Source organism: Corapipo altera, unplaced genomic scaffold, assembly GCF_003945725.1.
Source record: "Corapipo altera isolate COAL_440 unplaced genomic scaffold, ASM394572v1 45, whole genome shotgun sequence".
Lineage (NCBI taxonomy): Eukaryota > Metazoa > Chordata > Aves > Passeriformes > Pipridae > Corapipo > Corapipo altera.
Genome location: NW_020884877.1, coordinates 26,668,842 through 26,695,214, shown reverse-complemented (window position 1 = coordinate 26,695,214; position 26,373 = coordinate 26,668,842). Strand labels below are relative to the sequence as shown.

At 36.4% G+C, this 26,373-nt stretch overlaps 1 long non-coding RNA gene across 3 annotated transcripts; it reads left to right on the top strand.

The window, feature by feature from the left end:
• Positions 1–598: 598 nt before the first annotated feature.
• On the top strand, positions 599–25,018 carry LOC113944366. 3 transcript variants are annotated; one of them, XR_003526655.1, is made up of 4 exons: positions 599–761; positions 4,300–4,424; positions 12,540–12,627; positions 24,619–25,018. It is a non-coding gene; the product is annotated as an uncharacterized LOC113944366 (long non-coding RNA). The 3 variants fall into 3 exon arrangements; XR_003526656.1 differs by having other exon boundaries at positions 4,300–4,434; XR_003526657.1 differs by lacking the exon at positions 4,300–4,424.
• The last annotated feature ends 1,355 nt before the right edge of the window (positions 25,019–26,373 follow it).

The window sequence follows — 26,373 nt, the reverse complement described above, 5'->3', positions numbered from 1 at the left end:
ATTATATATACACACATGTATGTACTTAAATACAGGCCTGTATTTTTAAAAAAATCCAGTCCAGTCCAATCCAATCCAAAGACACTGTAAGTTCTCCTGAAAGGGAAGTCTGCTATAACTTGCCAGAGGAATGGACCCAGGACACTGATTGCATTGTAGACCAACAGTGTTCTGGTGTTCCTGCCTCAGGACACAGAAAGAGCCAGAGGCAGGGATGTGTTAAAAACATGCTAAAAATACTCCTGAGTTTAAAAGCATGCATTGCAGGTGCATAAAGTCTCAAAAAGCCACTTGCTGTCATTCTAAAGAGGAAATTTTTTCGGCTTTTAACTCTGGAACCAGTGTAAATGATCTAATTGGAGCATAGGCATAAATAACTCCAATGTCATAGCATTTCCTGCTTTCTATATCGGTTTACACACAACTGCTTAAAAAAGCTCCTCCTGGAGATGTTTTACACTGGGGTGAGCAAAATGCCAAGTCCAGAATTTGAATTGGTTACCGTGTTTCTAACCGTGGAAATAATCTGCCATCATGAACCTTAAACAGATAATCAGAACAAAAATTTAGTAAAGAGTAAATATTATCAAAGAAAAAAAATAACAAGATGTTTTCTGGTTCCTACTGCTTCAGTGCTGCTGTCCAAACACAGATAGCTCTGTTCTTGGAGGAGCACTGGGCTCCAGCAAGAGATACTCGCTACTTATACTGGACATCTGCTGTCCTCAAAGGACTGCTAAAGTCCTGCGTGTGGAAATCAGGTGAGCAGAAAATATGGCTTTTAACTTCCTAAAACACAAACTATCCAATTAAGGAACCTTAGGCCCTCTTCAATATCTTTGGATAACTTGGTAGGAATCAAAAAATCGAAGTATATATCTGTGGACTTGGTGGCCTACCAAAATTTCCACTGGAAGGAAATGCAACAAATGCCAGTTTTGCCTGATGTGATAAATAACATCCCTAGATCTTTTGTAAACATATGACTTCCTCTATTTTTATTAATATCTAATTATAGTATTCTTATCTCCAGAGTTAACTTGCTATTATACCAACTGCAGCTGTTACTTGTTCATTCTCCACAAGAATCTAAAGTCAAACATCCCGTCACAGACCTGCTTCACGTAAGTAGCTGGTTGGAACAGTAGAGCTGTAATTTTTACGTGTTCCATTTGTGTCACCAAGAATCTTAGAAACTCAAGTAGTATACATTGTATACTCAGTTGTTTACATGCCAGCAGCCCAGGACTCATTTTGGATTATATTTATTTATGCTTATTTATGGCAACGAGTGCCTTTTTTTCCCCTCCTGTCATCCATTCTTCACCAAAAGTTGTGATTCTATGCTTGATTCCCTGGTTGTTACTTCTAGAAATATTTTGAAGACTCATGTCAGCTAGAGTACATTTGAAACAATCAATCGAGTTAGAAACATGGCAAGTAACATTTTTCTAGTAATTGCTTTACTGCATTACCTTTCTCCTTCAGCCTTTTAAATGCCAAGATCATCTTACAAGAAAAAAAATTCATAACTTTAAAAAAGCAGGTTTGTGATTAAGATATTCATTATGAATTCCACGCACATTGGTTGTTTGCAATGATTTTGTTTTTCCACTTGTTCCTCAGGCAGTAACAATAAATTTATGTGTTTGTGGCATTTCTGCAGTTCTAACTTTGAATGAGACTCATACCATATATTGCATTATAAATACTGACTTACATTAAGTCCCATGTGTGCCTCTCATGTAGAAATGAAATAGACAGTGTAGTCATTATTCAACTTAATTTGCAATATTTATTACCCTTGGTGGATATGAATGTATTCGTTACATTCACAATAAATGACCTCTGGGTTTCAGAGATGTATTGTGTTGGGAAAGACTTGCAAAGAGTAAATAATACCATCCCCTTTCTCTCTAGAAAGCCTTTATTTCTACAGTACCACGATTGTATCCTGTATCTAAATTTAATTTATGCTAAGCTGAAGGAGCTCTTGCTCATGCTATAGTGTGAAACAAGGGTAACATTTGTGTAAATGCAGTGGAAAAAAAAAGCAACTGTATGACTTACCTTGTTGACATTCAGAGAAAAATGCCTATAAGGACCAGAGGTAGAGTAAATGTGAGATGATCTTGGGTAGTGCAAATGCTGACTTGTCCTTAGGATAAGGAAAAAGCAACAGAGTTCATTATCACTCACAAGCAGGTGGTTTGTCTATGCTGTTGGTTGGTACACTGAAAAAAGTGAACTGCATAAGCATGACCTTAATATCAGACTGTCAGGTCCTGTATCATCATGAACTGGAAACCACAGGAAAAGCAGGAGCAGCAGTAGAGTGACAGTTACATACCCAAAAAATAGGCATCTTTCCTAGTATTTTCATGTTATTGAAAGCTGTTTACTTGTAGGAGTCAGAGCTAACATATTTTAATATTTTAAGTTTAGACTGAAAATGTCAGATGATTAGATTATGCATAAAACTTTGTATTCAACATTCATGATCCATAGACTAGCTTCCCGATAGATGTCAAGAGAAAGAAAATATTGTTATTTTCATTTTAAAGCTGAAAATGGAGTGATAAAGTGACTCATTTGAGGTCCCATGGGAAGTCTGCATTCTTAACTGACATGGACACACCACTGAAAACCCCTAATTATGATCAGTGTCATTGCAATGCACCTGTCCTTAAATTCTTGTCCTTACTGAGCACTGAGGTGCAGTCAGAGCACTTTAAAGGGCCTTCCGACTATTTTGAAATACCTGCCCACTTGTGTATTTTCTCTTAACTATCCATGCTAACTTTCCCCACATTTCTCTGGAGCAGGCTTAATTTTTATACTTTTTCTCACCTTTTAAAACCCCTTCCTTACAGTCAAAGGGCAAGTATCAGTTACAGGGACAGACTTCAGAAGGTACAGCCCCATTGAATATTTTGTACTAGCTAATACAGGGTAAAGGTTCTGGCAAACAGGGTTACTAATTAAATGATATGAAAAGGACATTGCTTTAAGAACTGACAGAGAAGTTGGATTTGAGATTTTAAGATTATTTTAAAATAAACATTAATAACCTGGAAGTTAAGAGAGAATGGAAAGGAGTTTCTGTGTTAAAAAGAAAATAGGAAAAAAAGTGTCATTCTTAAAAGAAATATCTTAGGATACATGTCATAATTCCTGATGTTTTTCAGCAAAAATCTCAGTGTCACAGAAATTCATGTTGCAGGAGGTAATTTTATTCAATTCATAAATCCTTATAACAAGGATTTTTGCTTTGCCAATTATCCAGATATTCATTTCAGAGGAGATAATGAAGTATGTATTTCAGCTGATCTTATTTTAACATTTCACCATTCATGTGACAAAATGCCATACATAAAATCTTACATTGAGTTTTTTATTGGTGTAAAAAAATGATACCTCAAAATATTATGCATGCTCATGAATGGGAGTCTAAAATCAAAACCCATAAAATGTGTTATCAGAGGCTATGTTTTTCATAAATGGCAGCTGTGCTCTCCTCCCATAATGTCACTGTCAAAGCAAAGTGAGATAATAAACCCCATTTTTCTTTGGCTCATTTTCTTTATAAATGATATAAAAAGAATTCATACATTTATTACCTTATTGAAATGTTTTTTAAACATTTGATACTTGCAGACAATTGCAAAATGTCCTTTCTGTCTAAGACTCACAATGGCTCACTGAAATGGATCCACATCCTTGTCTGCTTGTCTTTGGCTGTTAGACTGGATTGTTTGCTTTTAATTCAAAATATGGATATTGTAATTATCTGAGAACACTGTAAATGTGTGTAGTACCTTATTGGCTACATTTTGCTCTGAAGCAGTTATGCAGCATAACTTAAAAAGAGGAGCCAAGTCCTGTAATTCTAAACAGCACAATCTTACTACACAGTTACATTATAGACAAAAAAAAAGCATTGCTTTATCAAAAAAGTCAGTGTAAAAAATAAATAGGAAAATGAGTGAGAAATGTCTATTAAATCAGCCTGAGAATAGTTAAATAAAGTTACTTTCTCTGACTCTGAATTGCTGATAGGATCTTTGCAGAACATAGATAAAAATCCCTCCAGTTCTGGTTCACCTGACTGCGTTTTGGAATATATTCAGTGCTATATTTTCTATTTCTGTGCCATCACATGAAAAATAGAGACTTTGCTTAAACTCTCACGAGTCCTAACTATTTGCTTCCGATGAAAACTTTTTTTAATGGGAAATATCCTGTAGAGAAACTTCCACAGCATTTGTAACCCTTGAAATTTGTGTGTAATCACTCCAGAGAAATATCCAGCACCTGCTTCACCATGGCCAAGTGTAAGAACTCAGTGAGCTCATTGTGGAACTCCACACAGCTCTTTTTAGAGGGGTCAAGTTCAGAGCAAGAAATCCTGCTACATTTATATAGTGAGTACAGGTACAAACATCATTTAACACTCATTCCTGCGGTTTTCTAGAGGGACTTGTTCCTGGTAGCTCTTTACTTTTTCACTGTTCTCCTTTTCAGCTTTTCTGACCTGTTTTCCCTCTTTTATGATTCTCATTTCTGAAGCAGAATGTGGCTGCAGAAGACTGAGTTCTGGGTGGGAACTGCATTAACAACAGTGACATTATTATTGCCTGGCTGTCTCTGCAAATGTCTTTTTTGATCTTTACTAACAAACAAACTCACTTGAACTGAGTTTAGTATGCGTTTCCAGTGAGCAGAAGCAGATGTGTATTAAAGAGGCCATCCTTGTCCTCAGATTGTCATCTAAGGGATACTTGAGGTGTGCACATGCATAAGATCAAGGATTCATTTTGCTAGTTCAGCCATCTCAGGACTTTTACAGATTTAAAACAAAAGACACAAACAGTGGTAAACTACAGCCAGCTGGAGAAACCTGACAAAGCTGCTTCAATCTTGAGGGATAAACAGAAATTAGCAACAACCATTCTCACCACTGTAGTTTGTAATGAATGTTGGTTTTTTAATTTTCTGAAGATGTCATTTTTTTAAAGGACCAATTTCAGTCATATATTGCAAATATACTGTCTTGCAAAGGAGCTAAGAATTTTGACAACTTTCTCATACACTTTAAGAGCAAAATTTTAGAAGTGGTAATCTTCTTGCAATACCTCTATGAAAACCCTTGTGGTAAAACAAGCAGGGCAGGTGGCTGGTCTGAAATACCTAGCTCTTCAGTTCTAGCTTAAGACAGCAGAAAATATTATAGAATCATAAAACTGTAGAATGGTTTGAGTTGGACCTTAAAGATCATCTTATTCCAACCCTCCTACCATGGGCACTAGACCAGGTTGCTCAAAGCCCCATCCAGCCTGGCCTTGAGCACTTCCAGAAACGTGGCATTATCACATAAAAAGTGATTTTAGAAGCCAGACTCCTGAATTTCGAGGTCTTGTTTTTGGTAGTCTTTCACACTTCTCCACTGTGTTTTCTGACATGTGTAATAGCACCAACAGTGTACCAGTTTTTTGGGCATCACAGGAATTAAATTTTACCTCAGCCTCCAGGCCTGAGCCCCTAATTAGACAGCTGAAATGGGGCTTCCTGTGGTTTGTCCTGATCAGCCAAACTGCTGGGTCAGTATCTGCTTTTTAAGAACCTTAATTTCTTTCCCTAAGACTTTTAAATGTAAAATGAACTGGATTTATAAAGCTCCCATTACTCGCAATTCTGGGTTGAATACCTTGCATTACACAGTTATTTATATGGCATTGAAACAGCCTTGGACAACATTGTAAGGCAGCACTCCTAGTGAGCCCTCATAAAGATGAGATGTTCATCTCATCTGGCAATTGCTGAGAACAAAAAAAGATAAATTATTTTTAATAGTACCTGGAAATGCTGCCTGCTAACAATAGAAGCACAATTCCTCTCTCATGCCTCCCTTCTGTCCTTCCTCTGTAACATCCTCAGCAGTAACCTCGAGGTGGAGCAGCCTTTGCAGTACAGTTGGGATAATGTTGGCAGAAGCAATCCTTGCATTTGCTTTTCCTTTCAGGAATGAGTATGCTTTGTTTATCTGAGCTGCATATTGGGACTATTTGCAGAGTGTCTTAAAACTTTCAAGAGAGACCTTCCCCACCTAAACAAACCATAATAAAGCAACTCTAAAATTTAATTTCTGCTGGTAAAATTTAATTTCTGCTGAAAGAGTGAGTTACCTTTTACTTTACTACACCAGTAAAATGGATACTAAACATATGTGGAAAGGTCACAGCTGGAATTGAAGGAAGGGTTTTTTTTGATCACTTGAGTCTGAAAAACATTGATGTTTTTATCCTCTCTGCAGTGTTGTTATGTGTCATGTTTCTATGAACTTCAACTCTGTAGCTTTATTTTATTGTTTACAAGTATATGTATCTGTAAACCGAATACAGACTGAGGTTTTTAATGCAGGTTTAGGCACCAGGTGCCACAGAAAGGACATAAACCTCAGTGAGAATGAAGTCCAAAGTTAACCCCACTGCCACTAGACATGTTCTGCTCTCTGCAGGAGGTGGGTGTCCCAACACAGCGCAGCAAAAGCTTTCATTGCTCCTGCACCAAGGGTGGATCTTACCAAGCGTTTGCAAATTGTGCCACCAAATGGCTCTGCCTGCTTGGACCTTCTCCACAGAGATCCCGCTCCCATGGTGGTTGTGGATGGTGTGTTTTAAGACCCCTTTCCTTAACAGGCGATTCTGATATTGCAAATCATAACTGGAGTTTGGAGTAACCGAGCTCCTTGCCGTCAGATAATAAGAAAGTGACTAAGGCATCATCTAAATTAAATACCCCAAACATAACAGGTGGCTGCCTGGGTCATGCAGATATGTCAGATCAGGCAGGGAAGGGGAAAATAATTTTGGAGCTCACTGATCTGAATAGTTAGTCAAGACACAGCACTGAAGAGGCAATAAGAAGCAAAAAGATTTAAGACTTAATTAGCCTGAAGATGTCAGGATTCATGCCACTAAAAACACAATATTTAGTGACTCACTTTTAGATCTGTACTGAATTAATAACTAAACTAGTCTATAGCTTTTCTATGGCCATCAACAAACAAAAAATCAGCAACAAATACAAGATCTCTGTGTACGAAAAGGTAAAATTTAAAAGAGGAACTTGATATGTAATATTCAAGCCAGTTTTGACTGATGAGGGAAGAGTATAGGCAGGTACTGGCAGGACAAAAAGAAAATTGTGCAGAAAGCATGATGGATTTGTTGAGGCTCACTACAATGACTAGAGTATACAATAAGTTATGAAAAGGAACATTCATAAATGTTTTCGTTGTCGACTTTGGATAAGTTCCTCTGACATGGAAAAAGCAGGTGGAAAAAAATATCTTCTCAGGAAGATTTGAGAAGACATAGAAAAAGAATGAGTGTGTCCTTCAAGAATATGGGTACTTAGGTGAAGAGAACAAACAAGAAGGAACTAAAATACCCTTTGTAAAAGTTGGTTGGATTCAAGAATTTTGTTAATTTCATATCATTTTTATGGGAAGGAGGAGGAAAGTTAATAAGGTTTCAGCTTCCTCCACAAAGACTTAGTAATCAAAGGTCATTAGACTATATACCTTACAGTAATTAATGTGAAATGAGTGCAATTAATGATCCTTCATTAATGAGTCTGTTACATTAGATAAGTCAGCTTCTATTTTTGTCAGATGCTATTTAACATGCTTCAAGAAAGATGTTTTTTCAGACTTCAATCTTCATAAAAATTCTGTCTGGGAAAGGTTTGGAAATAGGAACTACTGATCAAGTTCTCCCAGTCTTTTGGCATGTTCCTTACCACCTTTGCTGAAGCAGGTATCTTCTGAATTATTTTGATTTTGGCTAGCTTCCAAAGTTCAAAGGCCATCAGGTAGCCACTTATCAACAAATCAATGTGTGTTCAACTTCCACTTGGGCCTTTGAGATTTTTACTTCCACTGCTAAATATCTTCTGGGAAAAGAAATTCAAAATGCCCACTCAAAACCATTCTTACTTCAGGATGTTTTTTAATTGTTACTCTAGGAAACTTTGTGAATTGTTGTTATGTAGATTCTGTGCTTGCTCACAGTGAGGAAGGAGTGTGCAAGTGAGGATTCACTGACCTGCTGTGAACTTCACCAAGTCATTCACAATTCTCACTGTTCTCCAGCTGCTTCCTTCATCCTACCTATGCACTGGGTGTTGTGAAGATCAACCAGTTTCTAAAAAATTTATTAGAATATTTGTAAAGGACACTGAACTCTTCAGATGGAAAATTTAATACAAGTGCAAATTATAATTATCACAATTCCAAGCTGTTTAGTATAAACACACAGCTAAAACAAACTACTCATTAATGGACTATTTTCATGTTTCACTGAATCTGGATATTCAGTTGCTTTTTCCATTATTGGCAGCAAAATTAGAGCAGCACCTTTACTGTCAGGTTTGACCCTATCATCTCAGGTGATATGAAAGGTCTTATTCAAAAATCAGAAAAGCTGTGCTTGCATATTCATTAGTGGTAGTAATTTATTAAACTAGGTTCTAATTTTTTTGGTTATCATCTTGTTCTTTGCACAGTCCAGATTGTGAAATTCTGCTGTTGACCCCCTCTAGTGCAAGGCAGATGAAGACTCCCCACAGAAAAAATTCTACAGGAGACTCATTTCATTCAGATTTTGCCTGTATGTGAGGATTAGTGAATTTCCCACAGTGTTTTTAATCCCAGTGATTTATGGTAAAAACATGTGCGTGAAAACTTTATTTCCAAAAATGCTGCCATGGATGGCATTGCTGTGGTGTGCCAAGAGCGTAACCAAAGCTCTATGCCAAGTGAACACTGACATGTTTAAACTTCACTATTCAATACAATACAATAGTCACTTTGTTTTCACTCAGTCAATTAAGTCTAAAGTACATATTTAATTGTTTTTTTACCTCAGGGACCAAATAGCCTCAGTTCTTAAAGGCAAACTGAGCAATTGCACCCCGTATTTCCAGGAACAGAAAAAGTTCTGTGTTTGTGAAGAAAAGATCAGTGATCAGGAGAAAACCACTGGGGTGAACCATCCTTTTTATTGATCCAAGATTAATGTCAGCTGTTAAAAAAGAGGAATTTGAAAGAAGTAAAATATTAAAGTCTGGAATTGACAAGAAGAAGCAAAGTGTAATTCAGTATTCACAAGGATGCTGCTCCAACCAAAGATATACGTACAAACAAATCCTCCAAGGAATGTTCCAATGAAGTCCTTACTCATTCTACAGTAAGACTTGGTCCAAAGAAGTGTTTAATGTCAACAGGTAACTGGACAAAGAGGAACAGTAGTATCAAACAACATGAGAAACAAGTGAGCTCAAGACTGAAAATACTAAGCCTACAAGAATTACCCACTGATGAAAATACTGCTTCTACAGCCCAGAAAATCTGTGAATAAGAACAAGTCTGAGGTTGGAGTCTTATTTGAAGTCAACAGTTGATTACCTACTTCTAAAACATTGTCTTATGCACTCTATCAGTTTAAATGTCAGAAGGCATTACAAATCCCTCAGAAACATGACTTTTTAATTTCCCAGAGGTCCAAGACACTTTAATCAAAAACGAAATTTAATATTGAAATCATACGAAGTCTTTAAGGCTTGCTATATTAGGTTTAGGATATGTTTTTATTTTTCATTCCATCTCTTTTTATAAACTTTAACATATGATATAATGTATCAAACCACCAGACATAAAGGGAAAAGATGTCAAGTGTACTACTACTACTACCAGACTCGGATTTCATCTGAGCTCTTTGTTCTGCAATAATCTATGATACTAAAACTTCAAAGATGTTATTCTTTTTATTCCTAAATACCACCAGTTCTGACGTTTTATGTCAGTTCAAAATTACTATGAAACTATTTGTTTTAAATTCGTGTATTTATCTTCTACATGCAGTATGAATAGGAAACATGTATTTGACTTTGGTTCTTTATTGATGTAGTGGTATTTGCTTACTTATATTCTCATTATTGTTAGTAACAATGTTGCACAAGGCGCAGTGTGGAAGTGTTTCTTGCTGAGACAATGAATTTCAATCCACAAAATTCTAGACAGCATATTTTGCAACAGCAGACTTTATGGCGTGAGGATGAGTTGTTTTATTGGGAAAAAAAAAACCAACAGTTTTAGGTCTCCTTCTTGCCCCCTTCCTTAGGAAACACAACCAGAACCACACAGTGTTTAGAGAGCAAATCTACCAGAATGAGAGGTTTTGTCAATGCTTATTAAAAGGAAAAAAAAAAGAACAGAGAAATGAACATCTGAAATAATTCTGTCCAAAATAGCAATATGGGCACCACTCTTCATTGGGTCAGCTAAACAAAAGTAAATAATAACTTCTTAAGTTCCTTAATGACAATGTGATTATCACCAATTCTTATACAAAGAGGCAAAATAGAGGTGAAATTAATTCATGTCTTTAAACTCAGGGTACATGAACAGGTAAGAAACGAGAGCAATTCCACTTTTTATCACCCAATAATGGCAGGTAATCACCTACCCTAGGAAAGCCTGCTCTGTTCAGACTCCCCAGATACATCTCCTACATTCTGTAAAGCCTGTGTTACTCAAAGTTGTTGAAATGATTGGTAAGAATTATTCATTCAGTTTTATTTCAATGAAGCTCGTAGAAATCCATCCATGACATTTCCAAAGCACTACCCATCTAATCATGGCCCGTGCAGCCACCTCTCAGCTCTGACTTGCTTGGCAACGTCATGTTGTGTGTATAAATAGATGTCCTGTAAGTTGTGTAAACCTGTAATTATAGAAATAAAAATGCAAAAATCAAGCCTGTGAGCATTCTAGTTGCTGATCATGTCTACCTCTGCACAGTGTGGAGTAGGCTTTTATATCTACATGGATCTTCATATAATATTTCATATTAATTGCACTAATAATTGAAATCATGTGTAATGGAAGTTATGATTATATTGTTACTGAAATAAAAGTGAAATGTTTCATTCTTATTCCTGAAACATTTTATTATAAGTAATATCTACTGTGATTTACCTCTTCAATCTAGTCATACACAAAGAGAAAACTCCTAAAACACACACACAAAAAATAATCTGATGTAAATTTTCCTTTTGTTGCAGTAACAAATTCCTATCTGAAGAAAACCCTTACAGGTTTGTGCCAGAAGACAACTGAATAATTTGAAATTCATAGGCAAAATGTCTTTCTTTGCTTCATTCACACTTGAAAAATTAAACAAACAATTCCAGGCATTTTCCAGATAGTAGTTTATTTTACACTTTCCTAGGATGTTCCTCCTGCAGTGACATCATTCTGAAAAACCATATGGCCTTTAAATATTGCAACAAACCCAGTGATCTGATAAGCAGGTGGATTGTAGCATGTCTATCTCAGTCTATCTCACAGTACTTTCTTGAGACACACGAGACTAACACTGAATTCTTAAATCCCTAAATCCAGACAACCCCATGATATAAGCCTTTATATAAACAGCTCAAAAAGTCCTTTAAAAAGTAGAACTTGTTTACTCTTACTCAAATGGGAAGACTGTGTCTTGTTGCTTTGATCTTTAGGTGTTGTGGTTTTTTTCACTAATTTCCAGAATAAATATAGTTAGAAAAATAATATTAATTTTTTTTTTTTCATTTACCTGCATGGGTTTTTTTTAGGTTAGTAGGGGTTTATGTTCACCTTTTTCTGTAGAAAATAATCACGTCCTCTTTCAATCTGAATTTTCCTGCATTTCTCCCATTTTTAGATGAGTTCTTCATCCCTCTGATCGCTCTAATATTTTCTTCTGTACAATTTCCTGTGAAAACTCACCTTTACTCTCAGTCTGTGTTGAAGAGGACATACTACCTGTGTTTCTGTGTTCCACATTGACACTTTCATGGCTGATGTTGAGGTTCATAGTCATCCCATGATCTGCAGACCCTCCTTGAGCTACTGTTCCCAGACCTTTACCACTTTTGTCACTTCCAACTGATAAGATCCATTTTACAACAGAAATGTGTACTGTTGAACACCATGTGGTTGAACTTGCACTTCACTCCCCAAATCTATGCTGTCATTCCTCAGGGCTGTGCAGTCAGTGTACCACAGTGATTATTGTCAGTATTGGTGATGCCTCTCACCTTTGTGTCATCAGCAAATCTCAGACTGATATTATTGTGCTGATGAAGTACATGGAGGTTAAGGAAAGCCACAGCATAACCAAGTCATCATGGAAACAGTCCTTGGCAAATTAGTTTTCAACATTTCCCCTCATCTGCTACTTTCCCTTAGACACTTCATTTTTGCTATTCTTTGTACTCCTTTTGTTTTTCAATTAGCCCCCATTTAAAATTTGTCTTGTAGGATCATATCAAATGCTCCATGAAATTCAGATGCAGGTAAGTTACTGTATTTCTGTCACACAGTTAACATAATGAAAATTAGTTTGGTTCATCTGACTACATACTTCTTTCTGTACAGTACTGTTGCTTTTTCTTCTATTTGTCATTTACCTTCATGCTTTTAATTATTCTTTCAGAGTAATGGATCAAAGTCAGACCAATAGATCAAGGTCAGAAGTGATTTCCTTAACCTCTGTCCTCACTCATCCCTCTTCATAAATGCAGGTACTTCAATTGCTGGTTTTGATTTTACAGTGCCACTTTAATGGTTGTGCATCTGTTATAGAAATATAACGAACAGACTCATGGTCCCCCTGGTCCTCCAGTCCTGCAGAAGGGCAGGAATGGGAATGTTATCCTCTGTCTACAGCTGTTGCACTGCTCCAACATTACTTTTTCCACCTTTACCGATCATCTGCTTTGCCATTTGCATGCTGAAAGTTTCAAAGTTATGAGGATTTCAATGCAAATTCAGTACAACTCTGTACAAACGTGATGGAAAATCCACTGATTTCAATAACATCACTCAGGTATCTGCAGGTTAATGGTGCTTAAGAGCTTTTCTGGGCGGGGGCCTGAGGAAGTCACCGGTTATCTTTGTGTGTTCCCATGATCAATGCCACTCTCTCGGCCCTGAACGTGCCTCGTCAGTGCTGCTGCGACTGTAAGCACACCATAAGCTCAGATATTTATTTTACCACCAGTTTTTCAGCTTCCTTGAGCAGCCAGCAACAGCCACAGCACATGTGCTGGCACCCAGGCAGGCCAAGTCAGGTCTATGACATGAAAATTATTTTTTCATGTTAAAATAAGTAAAACATTTTTATGGACCTATCCATTAATCTGAGGAGTTATCTTTTCTATTATGCATTCATTGGAAGATGTTTCGCTGTTTCCTTAGTGATTTATTTCTGTGAATCTCGTTAGATTAAACATTGTAAGATTTATTCCTTCAATAATATATTCCATGTGGAATTTAATTGTAGAACAGTAGGAAAAGAGCTGGAACAGAATAAAAACGTATGGATGTAATTCAATTTTTATACCCATTTCAAGATTTTTTACCTTTGGGGGCAAGTGTGTTTGGGTATGATGCGTGGAATATAAGCTATAAATTCTATTTGAATGATCAGTAATAAAAATAAATGATCTTATTAAAAAAATTGCAATCAAGCAATGAAATGTTGCATGACCATATTAGTATGACAATAGGTGCCATGAGGCATATATATATAGGGGGGTAGAGACAGAGCAACAAAAAACTAATTTTAGTCAAAGAACATTCTCCATTATCCCTAGAAAATTTGGCATTTTTTGGCATAATTTTGGATTTATTTTCTTGCAAATGGAGCTTTGAAATCAAGATGTACTACCATCAGAGGTCTTTTCTAACAGCACAGTTGTAAAAATCTGAAGAAATAAGAGGGCATTGTGGTCAGGATTTGCCCATATTGAGATATATAAAAATTTTGAAAAAAAAAAAAATTCTTAAATGTTCATTTTAAAAGTGTGATGAAACCCTTTCATAATGGACAAGGTTCTTCTCTAAGGAGTAGTATATCTCACAGGGTAAACCATTCAAGAGAGACATTTTGGAATGATGTGCAGAGACCTGAAAATCTCATGGCTTCATGTCTTCCCTCCACATGGCTACTTCAGCACATTTATTTTTTTGCTGGGTGAAGCTTACTATAAATAATTCTTGATGCTTTTATTACTGAAGCATTTGGAGTCCTTAGGCATGGTCTAGGTCCCTAGGCTGCTTTACAATGTACAGAGTAAAAAGTTGGACTATAGCATAAAACAGTGCTGTACTATCGATCGACTTGCCAACTCTACGACCCCAGCAGCCCAAAGGCTAATTCCTTGGATTCTCAGCAGAGGAGAGTTTCAAAGAGGAACCTGCTGGGGTGAGTTGTGATGCTGAAGCCATCAGGTGGATGCTCCATGGAAGTTGCATTGACCTTCTCATTGCAGGATGCTGCTAGGGAAAGTGTCCTCTCCCACGCAAGTATAATGAGTTAATGTGAAAATGTGAAGTCCTTGAAAGTGGGAGTTGTATTTGAAGTCATGGGCGCTGCGGAGCTGTCAGGGTCACACCTGGCGAGAGGGAACATGCCAAGACCAACACAGTAACTGTTCAAGAGGCTAATGGAGAGGAGAAGAAAGCGTATTTAAAGAGGCAAAAGCCAAGTGCTGTTTGAAGCAAGACACTAAACTACAAGTCTAGACAAGAATATTCATCTCTATTGAGAACCAATCAGTGTACATTGCAGCACAATTGAAATCTCAGCCTCAGTGAAAGAGAAGATGTTCATTCTGTTGGAAATGGAATGTTTCTGTGTGCATCTAGCTAGTGCTTAAAACTAGTACAAGTGAGACAAACCTTCACAACTCTGGATATGTCTAAGCCAGGATACTGCATTCCCTCACTTCTTTTGATCTGACATAATGTTAAAAACCCAGCAAAACATATGACACAGTTTTTAAAACAGTTATATTTTCTAACAGGAGAGAATAGTTGTGTTTAACATTTTTCTTCTACTTTGCACTTAGAAAGATTCTTCTCTGGATCTGGTCTTCTTTATATTTCAACTTTTCCATCTGTTAAATGGCAGAGAAATTACTTATTATTTATGTTTAGAGGCAATGAGTGGATCTGCTAAATAGTTTGAAAATCAGCGGCACCATGGATTTGATTTTTAGCACAATGAGTGGCTCTGATTCCAAATGGCTTTAATAGAAGCAGCAGACATTGAACACTAAATGTACAGGTCTTTAAGTGTTTTTTTTTTCCCTGGGTTAATATCTGTAGATGAAAAGCAGATAATTTTAATTTTATAATTTCAAGTTTCTTCCCATAACTTTTAGCCATAAGGCAATTTTCAAATTCCTCGTCTGAGTTACAGACACATGGATCAAGACCCAGTCTCCATCTCAAGCATTAGCATTTGTTCCTGCACTTTAATCCTGGGCTTTTGGCTTTTTACTAGTGATCTCACAGGCATCATATTTCCATTCATAATTAATAAGCAAATATTTCATTCACTGTTGTCAGTGGGTAGTATTAACATATTGTACATCATGAGTTTAAATCAAAATAGACAAAAACTAATCCTGGCTATTATCTTAGGAGATTTTACAGATGTCAAACAGGCTGGAAGATACCTGAACATTATTTTTATGGAGAAGATGAAAGTGTTTCACAGTATATTGATCTGTGCCTGACATGAATGATTAATATCCTTTAGGTCCAGCTTCAGCTAGGCTTTTTTAGATAACAGCCAAGAAGCAACCTATGATCTCATATGTCATATCTATTGATAGATCAAGAGATAGCTATATATATATATATATATGTATTATATATAGATATAGTTTCCTTTGTCATATGTCACATCTTGCATTGTAAATCAAGGCTTGGCAAAAAAGAAGGTACAGAGATGCCAGATTTCTAATGTATTTTTTTTAGTATTTATTAATTCTTATTTTTATTTTTGACTGAGATTCACTTGACATATCATTTCCTTAATTTCCCTCTGTATTGAAAAATTGTCAATGCTACTGAGATATATTATAGAAAGAATACCAACTCCCCATTACTGTGCTTGAAAGAGGCCCTTATTAAGGGATTAAGTTTTTAAAATCTTCTTTACCTTCTAATATAATTAAAACAAGTAAAAAGAAAAACTTGAAGTTGACTAAGAAGTTGAAATGGGGAAAATGGGAACAAAGGATGAGTAATTCTTGCAAAACAACAAGGACTTGCCTTTGTGTCTTAACTGAGCATTGGAGACTTCATGTTTCTGGTGAGAAGGAAGAGTAAAGTCAGTACGTCTCAAAGAGCCACACTTAAAATTGATATATTAAGGAATGTAAGCTGCTACATTAATCATCCTTTCTCAAAATTTTCATAGAACTAAGTATTTATTTCATCATAGAGTTCATATTGTTCAAGGATATCCAAAGGTATCTTCCCTTTTCCCTATGCTATCATTTCTGACAAATGAACCTCATTATCTCAACAGAATAATTCTCCTTTCATTACCATGCACTGTAGATTGCTTTTAATGCCTAGATTATGTTTCCAGTCTAATACCTAGAAAAATAAGAACCATTTTGAGAGGTTTTCAAAATAAGTCTTATGACCAAGTCAGACTGCAAAGAATGTGTTGGGGGTTTTTAAGGAATGACACTTAACAACTGAATAATATTGGAGCTACCCAAAGTCTTGCGCACAATTATACATCCTGCTTTATATTGGTGCTGGAAAAACATTAAGTAAAAAATACTGTAATTATGTAATCTGAGTAATTTGATATGTTAGCCTGAAACATTGCCTGACTGTCACATCCTTTGTGAAGCTGTCACTTTTCTGGAGTACTTATATTTCCATTGCAATAGTCCAGTGTGAACCAATAACAAAAAACAGGTAAATATGGAAATTATAATGCCTGAGGAAAACCTACTCAGTACAATGAGAACCAGCTCAGACAAGAGGAATTTGATTCTCTTCCTCTCCTTCAGAAACACATTCAATTTGGCCTCATGACAGAAAAATTGGTTTGCCTGGGTGTAAGAAGGTCTGGGACAATTGCGTGGCTCATATTCTAAAGGTAAAATCACTACCTGCTTTTTCTGGTGTTGAAAACTTAGCCCTTACCCACCAAAATGCTTCAAGGCTGGCAGGCTTGCTGGAGTCTTTGGGAGACAGAAAGTTGATCTTATTTGTGGTAATATCATTCGTGTTCGCTGTACCTACAATCTCAAATGGGAATTAATCCCTTCTCTTGTGATTGTGTGTCATGCATTGAGATAAACCTGGTGTGAAATGAGGCAGCTGACAGCTCGATGACAGTATCACAAATAGGGCTGTGGATACATCCAGCTTAAACTGTTGGGAGTTTTTAATCACAGGAGCCTGAATTTAATTCTTGAGAAAATGAAATTAAATTTATTCCCCACCACCACTGATCAGTTTAAGAACAAGACAAGGCATGAATTACTTGTATTTTCTTCCAGGGCTTTTTGTCAAATCAAACAGTTAAACCTGGGCTCTGCCTATCTGTCGATCTGTGTATCCATCCAGCTGTCTGTCTATCTATATGAGTTCTTGACCCGTTTCATAAAGCAACAAGGTTGACATTTCTTGGACAAAGGCACACAATAATTCCTGAGCCCTAGTTTTTCAAGAGGTTTCTCCTAGAGACCATTATATGAGGCGAAACCCAGCCACAAACTTCACAACATGAAGTAAACAGACTTTTCACAGAAATGACTGTTTTGTCCTCGTTGGGATCCTTGAGTTTGAAATGTAAATCCACTGGGATTATATAATTTCATAGCTCAGAAATTAATGTGCCACATTTCATTAGGGTCTGTGGCTGTTTCACTGCAGAATATTTTGTTTTCTTCATTACATCTGCAACACTGCATTTGGAAGTCCAAAATAGACCACTCTGGGATACAGCTACAGCACAATATCATCTGACAAACTGCATAATAAATGCCATGAAGAAGGCACATATAGCCTGCCCCTAAATAGCCTTTCACCACATGCCAACAAAACTATCTGCATCTACCTGATTATAGGAAACTGTAATGATTTTCTTGTCATGTCTTTCTTTCCTTCACTGAGCTGAACCATGACTGCTTGAATGTTGTTGAATTGTTCTCATGTTAGTAGCCAAAGCCGTTGACTTCCCTGGCCTCTGAATACCACTAACTGTACACACTATATGCTTTCAGTGGATTCCAAAAACTGCATGGAAAGAGACATCATTCTCATTGGCTATAAATGCAGGAAAAACTCTCCTGTGTAAGTACAGGAGTAAGCTAAAATTTTACTCATCTGAATGCACATACCCAGGGTATTCTCATGTAAAGGAACACAGCATATGGACGGGACAAAAACCTGCTGAGTGGGAAGAGGAGTGTACAATGGATGCAAAGAAACTCTAAAAGTTAATCTCAACTGTAATATTTCAGTAATTATCTCACAGGAACACTGCAGAGAGCTGGCAGTTTTTTGTAAAGGTTTTGTGTAGGCTTTCCTTACCAAGTATGAAGAAATAGTGTTCAGAAAGATTTGCTATAATTTTTAATAGCTTATTAAAGATTATTAATGGTAATTTATTCAGGTTTTCATAATATTCTCTATCATAAAATATGCACAGTAAGGACCCTGTAAGTGCTTTTGGTCAGTATGTCATTTCAGAAAGGGATTTTCTGAGGTTGTGCCAACTGACTTCACTGCAGCCACACTGAAATAATTATTCAAATATCTTCACTGGAAACCTTTCCTTTGGCATTTTATCATTGATTTTATTTTGATTCATCAACTTGGAGTATGTCATTGTGATACTTCAGTATTTAGACACCAGGGCTCTGCATCACTCATGTAATTTCTGACAAACATGGGGCTTCTCCCAGACTTGTGAATCTTTATTAAGGTTTGCTATATACTTCAGACGCCTCAGAAAAGAAAGAAGCTGTTGTTTTTAATAATTCCCTTTCATACAGTCCATCTCTTTGAAAAATCACCTACTGTTGGTCTCCATATGGCAACAACCCACTAAATGAAGACTTACATGTGTTATTCACTTTTATTTAAAATCAAAACTCTCTTTCTTGCTGTAATATAAGTAATTATATTATCTGTATAGTCCATTTTAAGGAAACAGCTTTTCCAACAGAAATGGCTCTTCCAAAGTGTTACTTTCCCAGGACTAATATTATTCCTTTTCCCCCCACCACCTTTATTTCTTCTTTTCTTGTATTAGTAAACTGCCAAATGAGTCCGAAGTTGAAAAATGCAACTAATTCATCTTTGTCTCATGCCCTGAGAGAATTTATTTCTGCAAAGGGATCTTTCCCAGTCAATGTCTTCTCTATTTTCTGAGCAATGCTCCTTTTTACCTTGCTGACAGGTTTTAGAATCTTGTCTGAAAAAGATATGACAAAATAATGATATTTTAGTAATATTGTATAAGGAAAGAAAGCATATTTGACTTTCCTGTCTATACATCAAAGTGATTCCTGCCCCCCATGCCACCGACAAAGTAAGCAAGAACTGAACCCAAAGTCCCAGAACCCTCCTACTTCCTGGAGGGAGCTAATGAGGGCATTTGTGCCTTCTTTCTTTCTTCCCTCCATTGTTTTCTCTGCAGTATGTCCTCCTCTGTGAAGAAGTTATTTTTGCTTGACATGCCCTTTACAAATATTCCCTGAGGACTTTCTGCTAAAATTGTCTGGTAGTTTAGACAGCTTTTTCCTGTTGTGATATTTAACCTTCTTACTTGCCTAACTTGGTGGCAAAGCTGTTATTTTCAGCTTATTGGACAAGCTTTTGGGTCTCTCTTCTTTTGCCCTTTTCTTTTTTTTTTTTTTTTTTCCTACAGAGCCATGTTGCAGCCTTCAGAATTAATTACAGGCGTAAAACCTTTCCAGTTCAGCCAAATTTCTTTATAGAGCTTTTATTTAGCTTCTAATAACTTTGTTTACAAAAACTGATCTGCCCTGACAATTCCCCAGGTTTATTTTTTTAAGACAAAGGACATTTTAAAGTGTATTCTGAGAAAAGTGTTGAAATGGTTCTCCATTTTTAATAAGTATCTGAATTTAAATTGTGTAACTGCAATTCTACTGCTTTTAAAAAGGGTGTCATTTGGCACAGAAAGTGAATAATGTAATTCAAAATGAGAAATTATTGAATAAGACTGGACATTTTCTGTTAAATGAAGGACAGGCAAGCCATTTATCAGTTTGAATTGCTTTAAAGGTACATGCTTCGTGATGCTAACCTACTAAATTTGTTGTCTCTCTTCAAACTCATCACTCTGAGATTTCACACCTGTCAGTGGTTGCTGGACTGCAGCACTTAGAACTTCTGATCTCATGGTAGACTGGACTCCCTGCACTGGAAATTGTATGTACAGTTGGGATGGGAGAAGGATCTTTTAGGGAAAGAAACATTTTCATTGTTATTATTTCTTTTTAAATCCAGAATAGCCTGGGGAACATGTCCGAACTGGTGTTTGTGGACTCAATGATTTTCTTTCTGTTTGACCAAACATCCAGGTATAAAACAAATGTGTGTCAGTTTGCAGATCATAAGACAAGTAAAGTGCTAAAGATGCTGAATGAGTGTCAGTTATTTTTTAGAGGAGTGAATGTAAAGTTTTATCTGAGTGCAGGGATTCAAAATTTTGATGATCTATGAGAGTCTTGGCCCAGAATTTTAAAAACTATGCCACTTTAGAAATATACACAACAAACTTCCAGGGCATGCTTATCTTTAGCCTCAGTGTTTCACAGTGCAGGTGGCCAGGTCAGATTAAAGCACAGATACAGCTATTGTACCAACCCCACTCTAGTTCTCCCAAACATGGCCTCTACATTGAAAGGAGAATTTGCTGCAATGTGGGCAAGTTAAGTCAAGCATGACGATTTGCTCAAGGATCATGCAAGTCCTGAGCATGGATTGACACTACTCACACTGATTCAAACAAGTAGGGAGAAAAGGCACATGGGTGCAAACGTGCTGAGCGCAACAGGAGTATGAAAAAATATCTCTGTGCAGAACAAAGCTTCCTATTGTGACTGTATTTGTGTGTGTTTTTTTGCAAAACCCAATTGTTCTTGTAAAACTAAAATAACTCTACTGTCTGTAGAGTTGTCAGGACTTTAAAAAATATAATTCAAATCTATGGGAAAAAAAAGTAATTTCATTGTGTTCTATTTCTTGAGATAATGCAATGTAATAGCTGTAAAATTGCCAGTTTCATTTTGATATATGCTTTCTTAAAAATGTGCCCATCACCCTAAGTAGCAATATTTGCATTAAATGATCCATAGTTAAGACTGTAATGTTTAACATTACATGATATCATGAGAAGTTGTACCAGAAGGTAAAATACAGTAAAATAATATTGGTTCTTTTAACAAATCAATTTACACAAAACTTGCAGAAACATGAAACTGCTAACTTTTTGTTTATGCAATATACTTACTTTAGCAACCAAAATATAGACACATATGAGATGGAACAAAAAAAAAAATAAAATGTTACTCCTGTTTTTATTACTGCTCATATTACCAGTCAGTGCTATCTGACATTGAAGATGGATGGTGAATAAAGTCCAGACAACAATCTCTGCGAACTGGGACTAGAAAACTCATATTAAAAAGAAAAAAAAAGAAAGAGAAAAGAAAGACAAAATGAAAAATTAATCTTCTTTGGGTAGCAAATGTATTTTTTATGGAGAAGTTATTTTCACAAAAAAGTTTTCACCAACTGGACAAGAGGAAGAATATGAATGTCCACAGTCTGGCCATATCTTTTGAATTCATTGGATTTTATAAGTACAGGGTCGGATTTCAAATTATATAAAATAGAAAAAGATGGCAATTTTCAAAATTTTATCTTCTTTTCTCTTTCATATCTGGACTCCAGTTCCCCTTCCATCTGCAGTGGATTGATACCAAGTTTTTATTCTCATGGAAAGGAGTGTCTTGATTTTCTTGCTGTTATTAGCTATTATTTCTAAGCAGAGAAGATTCAGAGCTTGCTTGGGAGGGGCATTTTCATCTTGAAACCCAAGTTATTTAAAAGGTGTAAAAATCTTCCCCCACCCCTCCACCCCAGTTCTCCACATTATGCTATGAAAGACTAACAAGAAAAAATGAAAATATGTTTAAAAAACCCTGTCAAATCCCGCAGTCTTTCACTGGTGATTGACCCTCCAGCAGGAGCAATCTGTGATGAATGAGGGGTAGGGTGAATCACACAGAAACTGCATTAAATTTTCCTTGCCAGTTTTTGAAATTACTTATCGAAAGTCCAGTAGATATAGAGCAAAGTATTTTGTACATATATATGTGTGTGTAGGTGGTATATACAGATGCAATACATGGTAATTGAAGAGTTTCCAATTTGCATAGCAACTTTTCTGCATAAATTGTTCTGCACATGAGTTATGTTTGTTTGGGCTTTTTTTCTTGACAGCCAGACTACTAAATGAAGAGTTACTGAAGCCTACTGAAAGTGGGATATCTGAAATGGCACAACACAGCACAGCAGTGTCCATGAAATCCAGACAGGCTTCTCAAAATTGCAGTAGTAAATGGACTACTCTAATTACTATTGTCAAAGTTTGCTAGTCTTTACTCAGGCTGAGCAGTACCATTTTCTGTGAATAGTCACACTGAATTCACACAGGAACTTCAGAGTGATGTGACAGGAAAACTGACAAGAAAGTTAACAGAGAATTTTGACTACCATATAGTAAGGCAGAATGCAGTAAACCTGGAGATATCTCTGTGGTACACAAGATGTGTAAAGGTATACTGAGGGTATAATTAAAAAGTACACCACATGCAACTCAAAACAGGGTAGGAAAAACTGCCTTTTGAGGTTTTTACAGTGTGAGTGAATAAAGACAAAAATAATGGAGGTCTGCTTTAGCTGTGAGAGAGTCTGACAGATATCAAGGAGCCTGTATAAGGGACGATTCCTGGGAGTCCTCTCAGCAAGAGAGGGAATTACTGTTAGCTCTTAGATCTGTAGTATTTTCCTTGTATTTTTGCCTTGAGAACAGGAGAGTCAGCCAGACTCCTGTGGAAGAATCTTAATGGAGAAAGAAAACAAACTCATTTTCAAAGCCTAATTTGTGGAGGTGGAAGTCAAAACAAAGACTTATCCTATACTTCTGAGTTTTACACAAAGCAGGTTTGACCTGCCACTACTAGGGAGGAATAAATGAATCAACCCATGAGATTAGCCTCTGAGGCATTTTTGTGACCTGATCTTTTCCTGAAAAGCAGTAAATCCTCCACTCTGGAATGAGTTTCTTTCTGCAGCAGAACAGATGGAAATATCAGCTCTAGTTGTACTATCTAAAGAATGTTTTTGTCTCCATTTCCAGTAATATGATAATACTTCAACATCTTTTGAATTAAAGCCTAATTGTTAAGGAAAAATATTTAAACATTTTTAGTAATTGACATTTTTGAATTTGCCAAGACAACAGAAAACTTTCCTAAGCTATTTTGTTCCTATACTTGGTATGTACCCATGAAGTCAATAGAGCAATATTGAAGCTTTTCCAAGCACAAATATGCTTCAAAACATTTCCAGAAAGTGAAAGAATGGAAACAAAGGAACATAAATATGGGAAAAGTGGACTGATGAGAAATATAAAAGTTGCCATTAGCTTTAGATTTCGCTTCACTGTTACTAACATACCTCAAGATATTGAATTAACCCACAAGTCAAGTTACTACAAATTCATGTTTACTAAAAATTTGTTGTACAGTGCTTCTGTACAACAAACCCCACCTTATTCAACAACCCTCCAGTTTTTCTGTATTTTTGGTCCAGTCAGAACTTCTGGGAAACTATCAAGAGGACAATGAGGTGAAGGAAAAGAGTCCTACTGGCTACTGAGATTCAGAAAAGTAAGAGCTTTTATTAGCTCAAAGGGATTAAAAGTATACTTACATATAGCTCCTTATAATTGCCAGTGTAGTAGTACGGCAGAAAGAAGAAAATATTTATGGGTCCCAAGGGCTGTAACTTTTTAAAAATTATTAGCTTCTTGGAAAGATATCTTTGGTGACTGGAACAGCTACTTTGGCCATCTGAAGGGCTGTGCTGTGCTTAATGCCAAATAACACCTGAATGACATCGGGAAGGTAAAATCAGTTTGCTTGTTTCCTGTTGTCACTGACCTCCCTTCCTTCTTCAGAATCAAATGCCATTGCCTTGCAGAGGAACTAGAGGAAAGCTTTTAGTTTTCATTGTCTTTGTGAACCTGAACGTTACTCCCTGCAACACACTAATCTCCAGTATTGGAAAAGAGCAGGAAACCGTGGGTTTAACAAAACCCATCAACCTGAAACTACTTTCCATCAAAAAAATCTGAATTTGGTACTTGTCCTTGATTTTACAGTGTCCATGAAAATTTTTAGTTCAATTATCTTAGTCCTTTTGAATGCTCTACTCCCCCTCACTCTGTGAATGTGTGCAGAACCCAGAAACTGACGGTGGTTTGGTTGATCCCATAACCACTAACGTGTTAGGACCATTTTGCTAAATGTACAGGGAAATTGGTGAAAACAATAAGCACAGAGTACTGACAAATGAACTAAACAACCAGCATGACATAGAAAAACAGCACTTGTCCTTTGTGAATTTTTTTTATTATTTTTTAACAGGCTTGGTTGGCAGAAGCAGTGGCCATGAGCCATTCAGATGAGGATTTGAGTTCTAAGAAGATAGAGCAGCTCTAACTTTCATCAGGTTCCTCACTGCACTGAGGATTTTTCCTTATGCATAGGAAAGGAAACGTCATTTATCCCTGACTGAGAATCACCAGTACATTTCAACAATGGAATTAACTATTCACTGCATTACAATGACTTGCTTTCTGTAATTTGCCATTAATATGCTTCTACCTGAACAGTGCAAAATGTGAATTAAATTGCCACAGGGAAAAATAATGAACCTATTCTTTGATTTAATCTAAAAGGGGACAGTTATAGTCTCTTTCCTCGTAATAATGTTCTTCCCTCTCTTCTCAAAAATTTTACTTTAACTTGTCTAGGTTTTCTTTTCAATTCATGATAAAGTGCAGCATGTAATGTGACCTTCTTTTGACCACTTTTAAATTTATAAAATATAAATATTTAAATAAATCATATAATGTAATATTATATAAAAATATATAATTATATAAATTATTTTTATATATCAAATAATAGAATTGTTAAGGTTGAAAAAGAACTCCAAGATCATCAAGTCCAACAATTCACCTAGCACTGTCAGGTACACCACTAAGCCATGTCCATAAGCATCACAACTATGTGGTTTTTGAACATTTCAAGGGATGGTGATTCCACCACCTCCTCATAGTTACACATTAAATTAATTATTATGATAAAATATAATTTCATAATTAGAATTTAAAAGTGGTAACAATAATTATCACTGGTTTATAAGCAAGTCTTTTGCCCCTTCCCCCATTCCCACAATGAAAGTGTTAAGACAACATTAGGGTTCAGTTGAATCTCACAGAAAAAACCAATGGGGAGATCATGCTGAAGAGTGATTTTTAACATATTGCCTAGTCCAAAGCATATATCTGCCATACCTCTGTCTAATACTGTACCCTCTATAGACTGTAGTGCTTCCACGAATACCCACACTTTTGCTACAGTCTGACAAAGCAGAGATAAACTGTACTCCTTCTCCTACCTGATCTCTGTCCTTGTGGAAGACAACTGCTTATATTATTTAAAAGGGAAAATATTCTTATATCTGGCTCCACCAGCAGCCTGCCTCTTTTCTGAAATGGAGGAAAGATAATATTTTATGGCAAACTGTAAAATACAAATGCCCAAAATACATAAATATGTTCTTTGAATAAGGCAACATATACTGATGATGTTTTATGCAGAATACTTTTTCTCTCTCTCTCAAACTGTTATTTGTTGGATATTTGTAAAGATTTGAGACGTTAGACTCCTTTTTATGTGATATTTTTATGTGCATTGCTAAGTGGTCTGTCTGGAAAACAAGATTATGTGATCTGTGTTGCATTTTTTGTACCATCCTTTAAGTCATAAATTCAGCTTCTTCGTGATAACAGCAAAGGTGTTGGTAACACATTCCAAGATATAAAATAGCCACCTGGCATCAAACTATTCCCATCTCACATCTAATAGGACTCCTGTTTTCATTGATAAGCCTTGATATAGAAAGGAGTGGAGCAGGAACACAGTCACAGCCCATAGCGGATCTCTAGACATGTGTTGTTTTTCCTGCTATTGGTGGAGGGATGGTGAAAGTGGTGTTGGAGTTTCCCATTGCCAAAATAAGTCATCTCCCTAATCAAAATGCCTGCAGCCCCTCCTGCAGGAATCAGTGCAGGGCTTGGCTCCTCAGGGCTGTGGTGGAAAGGCAGCAGGACT